Below are 10065 nucleotides of genomic sequence, written 5' to 3'. Positions count from 1 at the left end.
GGTTTGTTGTCTTTATTAAAAGATACAAGCAACACATGGTGTCAGAAGATGTGAGCAATCGTGTAACATAGGACACAAAAGATGGAAGCAGGCTGTAAAAACAAAAGGGGAGAAATTCCAGCTGCAGCGGAGTAGACGAGGGAAAGACAGGTATCCTGCATATATGCCAGCATAATTCACAGCACAGAGAACAGAGAAAAATGGAAATTCTTCAACCACTGTCTGGCACGTCGCTAAATGGCAATTTAGCAGAAAATTGGAAACAGTTAAAACAGCGTTTCAACATTTACATGGCTGCAAGTGGTGCAGGGGGTAACGACGAGAAAAGAAAGCTTCTATTTTGCTCCACATCATAGGAGAGGAGGCTCTAGACATATTCAACAGCTTCCAAATGACAGACGAACATTTTCAGTTAAGGAATCTGATGACCAAATTTGAAGAGTACTTCGCTCCAAAACAGAATGTCACCTTTGAAAGGTATACTTTTTTCTCATGCAACCAAAAAGACGGAGAAAGTTTTTATCAGCATCTAACAGAGTTACACACTCTGAGAAAAACATGTGACTTTGGTGAATTGAAGGACTCCCTCATTTATGATAAGATTATTTGTGGCATCGCAGACAACAGTTAGAGAACGACTCCTGTGACTTGAATTTAGAAAAAGCAATAATAATATGCAGAGCAGCCAAGACTACCAAAGCTCAAGCAAAAGATCTCAGTCAAAAGGAAAGAACAGTGCACACACTGAAAATGGGACAAAAGGATAAGCCACAGACAAAGCAAAAACACACGACTGAAATAAAACAATGTACCAGCAAAGGATGTGGGCAGTGTGATGGTCATCATAAGCCTGGAATGTGTCCAGCCTATGGGAAAATCTGTAACTTATGTGGAAAAATGGATCACTATGTCAAATGCTGCAGGTCAGAAAGCGCTAAAACAAAAGTCCATTCAGTAAAAGAAGAGCAAGACACATTTTTTGTAGACTCATTGGAAACGGGCAGTCAAAGTAAAAACGAATAGATAGTGCATGCTGCTAGTAGTCAAAGACACAATGATGCCATTCAAGTTGGATACAGGGGCACAAGTAAACCTCATCTCGTACAAAGACTATTTGGCACTGAATTCAAAAAGCAAAATGTATTCTGTCAAAATAAAGGTGACGGGTTATACTGGACAAACTGTGCCTGTGAAAGGGGTCTGCATAAGTACAATCAAACATAAAGGAAAGGGCTACAGGGCACAGCTGTTGATTGTGGACATTGATGTACAGTCCATGTCATGCATGTCAGAGAGGTCCTCTGGCACTGAGAGAAAGACTTAGAGAAGAGTTGATATGCATGGAACAGATGGGTGTGATTAAAAAAACAGATGAACCTACAGAATGGGTAAGCTTGTTGCACATTTTAGAAAAGAAAAACGGAAACCTACAAGTATGTTTAGATCCTAGGGATCTAGAGGAGAGCCACTTGGACACTTTCAGCTACCTGCCAGGGAAGAAATAATGTCGCAACTTGCTGGAGCATGATGGTTCAGGAAAATAGATGCATCCTCTGGGTTCTGGCAAATTAAGCTAGAAGAATCTTCAAAACTCTGTACCAGCAATACACCACAAGGAAGATGCAGGTTTCTGCGACTACCATATGGCATTCTTTCGGCACCTGAAGTGTACCACAAAACAATCAGAATGTTGTTCGAGCACTTACAAGGTGTGCAGACCATGATTGATGATATCATAATTTTTGGTGCCACAAAAGAAGAACATGACATTAGATTAAGACAAGTGATGGAACGGATCAGACAGGTCAGTTTGAAACTCAATAAAGAAAAATGTGACACTAACCTGTCTAGGAGACGTAGTTTCAGAAAATGGTGTAAAACCAGATCCCAGAAAAACATCAGCAATTGAGAACAGCAAGAGACCTAAAAACAAGGAAGATGTAAGGAGATTTCTAGGAATGGTTACATACCTAGAAAAGTTCATACCACAGTTGTCAGCACAAACAGCTCCACTCAGGTGTCTCCTCTAACAAAAAAAAAATGATTGGACATGGTCACATGAACAAGAAAAATGTTGGAACGCATTAAAAAAAAACTCACCCCAGAACCTGTGCTCCAATTTTATTACTCTACAAAGAGCACCAGAATCTCAGCAGATGCTTCCCAGAATGGCTTGTGAGCAGTGCTTCTCCAGCAGCATGAAAGTACTTGGCAGCCTGTTGCATGTGTCACAAACCTTAACAGATGCAGAAACAAGATATGCACAAATTGAAAAAAAAAAAAAAAAAGGTTGGCTATCTCATATGCATGTGAGAGTTTTCATCGGTTTGTGGATGGCCAAGCATTCACGGAAGAGACCGATCATAAGCCACCCGTGCCGATAATAGTAAAACCCTTAAAAGACTGTCCACTCAGAATACAGAGAATGTTGATCAGACATACATACAAACGTATGTTAATCTTATCTACACACCAGGCAAGTACATGTTTGTGCTGACACACTGTCTCATGCAGCAGATAGGAATGAGGTGACCAATTTAGAACCAACTGCAGACATACAGTCCTATGTAGACCTGACTGTAGAATCACTTCCACTTTTCAGCACATCACTTCAAGTCCCTATTATCCAATATCAGGCAGCTTAGCAGAAAGCTCAGTAAAGACTGTTAAACGACTCATGAAAAAATCTCTTGAAGGTAAAGGAGACTTTGAAAAAAGTGTCATGATCTACAGAAGTGTTCGAATGGAGAATGGAATGTCACCAGCACATATAAAGGATTCGTACAAACGTACCCATACATGAGAATCTACTTACCACTTCACTTGCAACTCATGTTAAGAGCATCAACGAAGTACAAAAGATTAAACAGAAATGACAGCGTGACACTCACGCCAAGTAGCTACCCACCTTGCATCAGGGAGATCAAGTGAGAGATCATGTTACTGGTACATTGATGTAGCCGGGCAGAGTGGAAAGGCAGGTGGCACAGCACTAATATCAGGTCCTACGACTGAATCATGTAAACCCGAGAGTCTTACCAACAGTGTCAGGCCAAACGTTTCCTGCTGTCGTAGCCAGACCACAAATGGAAGCAAGCACGGCTTCAGAACTGCCCCAGCCTACAAATCCTGACATTCTCAGTCATAGACCAAAAAGAGTCAATAAACCTCCAGAAAGACTCATTGAAACTATTTGAGCAGAGAGTTACGTAGAGAGAAGGACTAAGTCTTTAAGTCAGTTAAGTCTCCGCAAAAAAAAAAAAAAAAAAAAACATTTTGTTCACTAAACAGTGTTAAGTCTGATTAGTGCAAGATATGTTGAGGCTTTAAGTTTGTTGTTTTTTTTTCTTTGGGGGGAGATGTTAACAAGGAAAGACTACAAGACCCAGAATACATAGGGGTAGAGAGAAAGGACCTGGGGGGGTAGAACCAGGTTAGTTGTGGTGTTGAGGTGGATGAAGTAAATGAAGTTTATGAAGTAAAGTACAGTTAAAACAGTATCACACTGGTTTGTCATCTTTATTAAAAGATACAAACAACACAGACATGACAGATAAAGCTAAAAAAAGATGAGGGTTTAAGAGTGTATGTACAGTCTGGAGGATTTTTACCAGCAGAGTAGTTAAAACAGACTACAGCAGTAAAATCTAAAACCTATAATAAAAATAGCACAAGACAGGACAACAGGAAGTTTATTCCAGAATTGGGGAGCTTTATGTGTTTCTCCTAATGCAAGGAACTGCCCAGCACCTTCTCAGTGAAGTGTATGCGATGGGTTTAAGACGTTCAAAGATACTGCAGGGCCAAAGCATTAAAAGTTGTAAACACCAAGAAGAGCATTTTATAGTTAACATGGAATTTACCAGGAATATACACTGAAGCCTATGTATCCCCTTGCACAAGCACCCTGAAAGGAGACTTGAGACTTGAGGTTACGAACGCACACACTAGCTTCTCAGCATTTTTTTTCTCTGTCGCTGTCCATGTTTGGCAAAATTATGGTAATATGAGTTGTTGACCTTTGACGCAGATGCAGCCAGCCATTTGCTGACCGCATATATAAATAGCATTAGCTGGTTTACTGTTGGTCTTTGGTCTGGCAGCAGATTTGGGGAGTGAATCCACTCTCCCTTTCTGTTATTGTCTTGACACTAGACTTGGTCATGTCACTAGGATTCTCAAATCTGATCCTGCCATCAATGCAAGCAACTAGGTTTAATTTAATGATTGACTGTCGCAGTTGTTCTATTCAATTAGAGTTCTTAAGCAAGACTCGTAATACCAACAAACAGATGTCTGTACACAGCAAATTGACCAATGTTAAATCAATGCTATTAGTGTTAAATTAACATTGAGAATGTTCAAGAGCGATACATTTTAACACTCACAGTGTTGGTTTAACATGGATAAGTTTGCTGTGATATATCTGGATAAGGGCGTCTGCCATAATGAGCTTGAAGTGGATGTGGTAGATCAGGGGAAAAACTTTTAAAACAAGTAGGACGTGTTGGTGATTACTGCCTCAGAAAGTTTTCTTTATATTTTCCTCCCTCTTAATGCCTTATGTTTTTATCTTGTAGCTTTACTTTGCAGTTATGAATAGCTACAGACTGAAAAAAGTGCTTCCAGGACAGATACACTTCATCCTTAGACCACTGGCACTATTGACACGTTTGTATGAGCAAAGCAAGCACTGCTACCTAACAAGGGCCACTGTGAAACACATCCATAGCTACAGGATATCAATTCCCAGTATTTGCATTGAGCACATTTCACTTTTTCTTTCTTCATTTGACAAGGAAATGTAGAACAGCTAAGCGGTTCTTATCTGTCTTCAGGCATTTCCAGAAAGGGAAAGAGCAAGCTTGTTTGACCTTACCATTTCTACTGAAGTGAAAGTGAATTCACCCCTTGTCATCATTCCTGCCATATTCATTTGCAGTGATGAGTTCACCTGTAGTTCACATAAAGTAAATGAAAAGGCCATGTTTATTATATGCCTTAAACTGCCATAACAATTATTTCAGGATTTCGGTTAGCAAACATACTGATGGAAGGATATGTTACAAATCCCAATTCAATAAAAGCACTGTGTTGATTGACTGAAGATACCATATGATTCACTTTCAAAAACACAGTTCCGTGCCATTCCTCTGTCACACAAGTCTTTGGCTTTCATTTTCAGATTTTGCTTTTATTTTAACATAGACACATTTACCCAGATTCCCTGAATCTCATTCATTCATTCATTTTCTTTATCCTGTCCAAGTTCATGGTGGGACAGGTGCATGGACACAAGGCAAGAACCTTGGATGACATGTCATAACATGGCATCGCACTCACACAGTTAATCCCACATTCACATCTATGGACACCTTGAAATGGTCAATCTATCCACCAGCAAGTGTTTTTGGACTGTTGGAGGAAACTGGAGCACCAGGAGGAAACCCACATAGACACAGGGAGAACACAGGGGCTGTGGAAGTTGGAGTCAAAAGTTTGAAAGACTGTAAGTTGAGAATGTAGATATATTTTTAGGCCCTTGGGTAGAGTTTTAATTGGAAAAATAATAATAATTTAAAAAAAAAACATCTGAATTGCCTAATATTCATTCATCCATTCCTTCATTGTCTGTAACTGCTTATCCGGTTCAAGGCCGTGGTGGGTCCAGAATCTACCTGGAATCATTGGGCGCAAGGTAGGAACACACCCTCAAGGGGGTGCCAGTCCTTCACAGGGCAACACACACACACTCAAACTCACTCACACCTATGGACAATTTTGAGTAACTAATCTTTTGGACCATGGGAGGAAACTGGAGCCCCCTGAGGAAACCCACCCAGACACGGGGAGAACACACAAAACTCCTCACAGACTCGGAGCAGGACCTGAACCCACAGCCTCCAGGTCCCTGGAGCTGTGTGACTGTGCCACCATGATGCCTGATATGATCCTGTGAAATTTGATGATTTTGCAGTAAGGTGTCCAGGCATTGACAAAAGCCTCTAAAGGAACTGCATAGGAAAGCAATGAACAATAGAATGGGATGTTCAGACAGGCAAATATACTTTCCCAATACCAGGAATTGTTTAAAGGGTTAATAAATAAATACCATAAAAAAAAAACCATGGGACTATGGGACGGTGGAACTTGTTCTCTGGTAAATTCCTTCTTGTTATCCTAGGTCTCTACAAACATTTGGTCATGTAGTGTAACTTCAGGAACATGAGGAAATCCTTTAGGAAAATAGAGCAAAAATCAAGCAGAGAGATGTAAAACATACAAAGAGAGAGAGAGAGAGAGAGAGAGAGAGAGAGAGAGAGAGCTTACATGGCCTCAGGTGAAGCACAGTAGCTTCAGCACACGCTGATAATGGCTCGTTTTTCATCAGACTGAGACAGATCCAGGGGTTTTTCAGGCTTCAGTGGCATGCTGAATGGCACTCTTTAATGAAACGAATTATCACATTTACTGTCTTTAACACCCCACGGCAACCCCCCCCACCCCCACCACACACAAACCTACATTACACTCAGGCAGTGTGCAATCATCTCATTACCACCCTCATGACTGACACTGAGTTTTTCAGGGAGGAAAAAAAATTATCAGTCTCATCGAGGCAGATCAGCACTGTGTGGTCTTTGGAAATTTCCTTAAAAGTTCAGCACCAGGGCAAAGTGTTCTGAGGCAGGAATTACACTCTAACCCCACTGTCGAGTAGACACATGCTCATATCCTCACTGCTGTTGAAAGTGGCTCCCTAAATATAGATATCCAGCTGAATGTGCCTCTGTGGTGGACTAGCAGCAACCAAAAAAAATAAAACAGTGCAGAATTTCTACAGTCCCCCAACATTGAAACAAACTTATCAAAACAGTGGCTCAGTACATACTCTCCTCATAAAATGACACAGTACAGTTTCTGCAGTGCTGAGCCTGAAGTAGTAACAACAGGGGCTCCATGCTCCCTACTACAGGTGAATAGAGCATCACAATGATTCTGAAGCTGTAATTTTAAGGTAAAAATGCTACATAGTGTTGCTTTAATGAGTTTCCCTAAACTCTACAACTCAAATACAAAACACTAGCATTAAAGTGTTCATGTCTATATTGGCTTCATGAGATAATGTTACATATCAGCAATAAGTTTCAATTCTCTCAGTTTGGGTGAAGTTTATGGGTTTTCATATGCCAAAATAGCATTTACAGCACTACTTGTATACGCAAAACCAATATTACCCATTTCATGTAATATATAGCAAAACTCACCAATGTAAGTGCAATGAGGAACCCTACAAAGAGAATCAGTCCACAGATACAAAAAAGGTAACAAAAGTGAAATGAAACAGACTCCTCAGACTTCCTCTGATCCTGGTCAGGCTAGAAAACCTCATTCACATCAACTATGATGTCCTCCCTGGCCAAACAGTGGGATGGCATATACACCCCTGGCATTAATGTGTGTGGATGTCATCACATGCCTGCTTCATTGCCTGAAGTAGTGACGCATGTAGGTTCCAGGGTCATACATTTTCCAGCATCATGCTGTAAAAAATGTCCTCTACTGGATTTAGAATTATGGAATATGGTGGACCACATGACAATATGCAGTGTGAGGATATTTTTGCATTAGTCAGAGAATGTTAGGAAACATAGGAGTGTTATATGGACCCGTTATGATGTATGCTAACCTGTGCACATCATATTTACAAGATTATTGTCTATACTTATCCCTGTAAAGACTGAAAAGAGTTTTACTTACCTGGATGTACTTACATCCTCTGTAGAAATAGAGGGAGGAACAAAACCTGTAAAAGAGAGAAACTGGTTAAAAAAATTGTACACTGCACTTGCTGATGAACAATGATGACGTCATGTATATAACCATTAACGTTGAACTTTACTTTTTTCATTATTATTTAATTTTTCACTATTAAATAAAATGTTGATCATAAAATATAGAGGCTCCCCTTCTCTAAATACTGCTAAGGCAACTAAGGAACTAATCACCCAACCTTTATATACCTACTATCACTTGCACAAGGCCAACTGTAAAAAACTGTTGGTTACTGCTGCAAAGTAGTAGAACAACCTAAACCCAAATCAGGTGTACTAAAACTTTTGGTAGCCATTTGATAGCTCCATGAATGATGTCTCATAGCTCTAAGGCTGGCAGATTTGGGGTCTCTCTCATCATTGTGTCTTGACAAGCATGCCCCAGGGGGTCCCACAAGCCTTGACCCATGGATGGATAAACCTCATCTCTCTTTCTTTCTCTCACTCTTTCCTTTCCTGTGCTCCATCTCCATCTGGAATCGCTGGATGTCTTCAAAGTGATGTGCCTAAAGACTTGGACGTGTTCAATGACAAGGAACACAATGCAACAACTGCCACCAGACCACACACACATACCTACCTAAGACCACTGCATGTATTCCCCAGGCTTTAGGAATACTCTAAAATTGGAATTCACGTAAAGCCAGCTACTGTTCTTCTAACACACAATCAGAGCTCAACTGGAGGAGGAGAACACTAAGCATGTATAATGTAGACCAGGGGCTCTCATTCCTTTCCACACCACAAAGGTATTACTTGAAAATATGAAGGCACCAAAGGAAATATCCTTTTTGGGATTTTTCAGCAATTTTCAGTGCTTAACCATGCAATATTGTATTGTTAGACATAAAATATCAACAGATTATGAAGAATGCATTTTACACTTACATAGGCACCAATTGTGAGATTTTGAGGAGTGATTTTCTATTCTAGTGTCGCAGGTAGTGTCGCAGTCACACGGCTCCAGGGACCTGGAGGTTGTGGGTTCGATTCCCGCTCCGGGTGACTGTCTGTGAGGAGTGTGGTGTGTTCTCCCCGTGTCTACGTGGGTTTCCTCCGGGTGTGGCTCTGGACCGACCGTGACCCTGAACTGGATAAGAGGTTACAGATAATGGATGGATGGATGGACGGATGGATGAAATCTTAAAGTGCAGAAAAAGAGTTGTGTTCAAATGCTAGTACTATCTTTAAGCTTGTGTGGTTGCCTATTTAAGCTGGAACAGAAATTTTAAATAAAGACATGGCAAAAAAAACGCCCTTGTTAGCTTCATATACGGACGGGAAAATAAATAAGGATAAAATGGGCCTCGTCTAGTGGACCACTTAATGTGGAAATGGAAATTAGAAGCTTGTAAAAATGTGGAAAAAAACAACAGTACTCCCTCTCCCTCTCCTCTCCAAGCATAGGTAGATGTTTTAGTGAAATTATGTGCACTTGTCTTTGTAAATAGTTTGGTTATGGCACATTCTTAACTAAGAATATTTTAACGTATTAACTCCTCTTGCACTCATTCGTGTAGGTTCCGTTTTCCTCAATCTGGCAACCTTCGTGTCTGGGGTTGGGGCAGATAGCTATCTCCAATGTTTGAATCTGTACTGCATTTCCTATTTTAAAATACTTGCTGTTAAAATTAGGACTATATTCCAGCGTCCTGCACAGAAGTGGGAAATAAACGAATCCAGGACAACATCAACATGTAGAAATCAACATAAGAGAATATAGCTATATCAACAAAGTAATGAACCCATTCTAAATATTTGCAAAGCAACCAATCACACAAGCATCCCATGAATTGTGCATTGCTCTGCTGCAGAAAAGGCAGAGCCTGTAGAATGTCAGTCGGCCTTGTGTGTGCGCCAGTTTAGTGTCATTACTGCAATCGTGTCTGACCCTAAAAGACCTCCTGACAATCACAGTAAAACCTTTCAGTAACACTAAAGTGTGTAATCTGTCTCTATAACCATTACTCACACTTCTGAACCTGTGTGAGCATGTGCCACAGTGTGTGTGATATTAATCCTCTCTTCTTTTTAGCCTGAAGGTGTGAATATTCAAATACAGATGAGCTTAACAGAGGTCAAACAAACACACACAAAGCTCCTGTTCTGTGTGCTCATCTGGCACAAAAACGCCCATGTCCTTGCACACACTCAGCTAACAGGCGACATCCCATCAACGTTCCCCAGTGGTCCACTGCATAACTGGTATAACAGTGTTCTTAGGAAAGTT

This window comes from Hoplias malabaricus, chromosome 1 (genome assembly GCF_029633855.1).
Source record: "Hoplias malabaricus isolate fHopMal1 chromosome 1, fHopMal1.hap1, whole genome shotgun sequence".
Classification (NCBI taxonomy): Eukaryota; Metazoa; Chordata; class Actinopteri; order Characiformes; family Erythrinidae; genus Hoplias; species Hoplias malabaricus.
Note: the sequence above shows the minus strand (reverse complement) of the source record.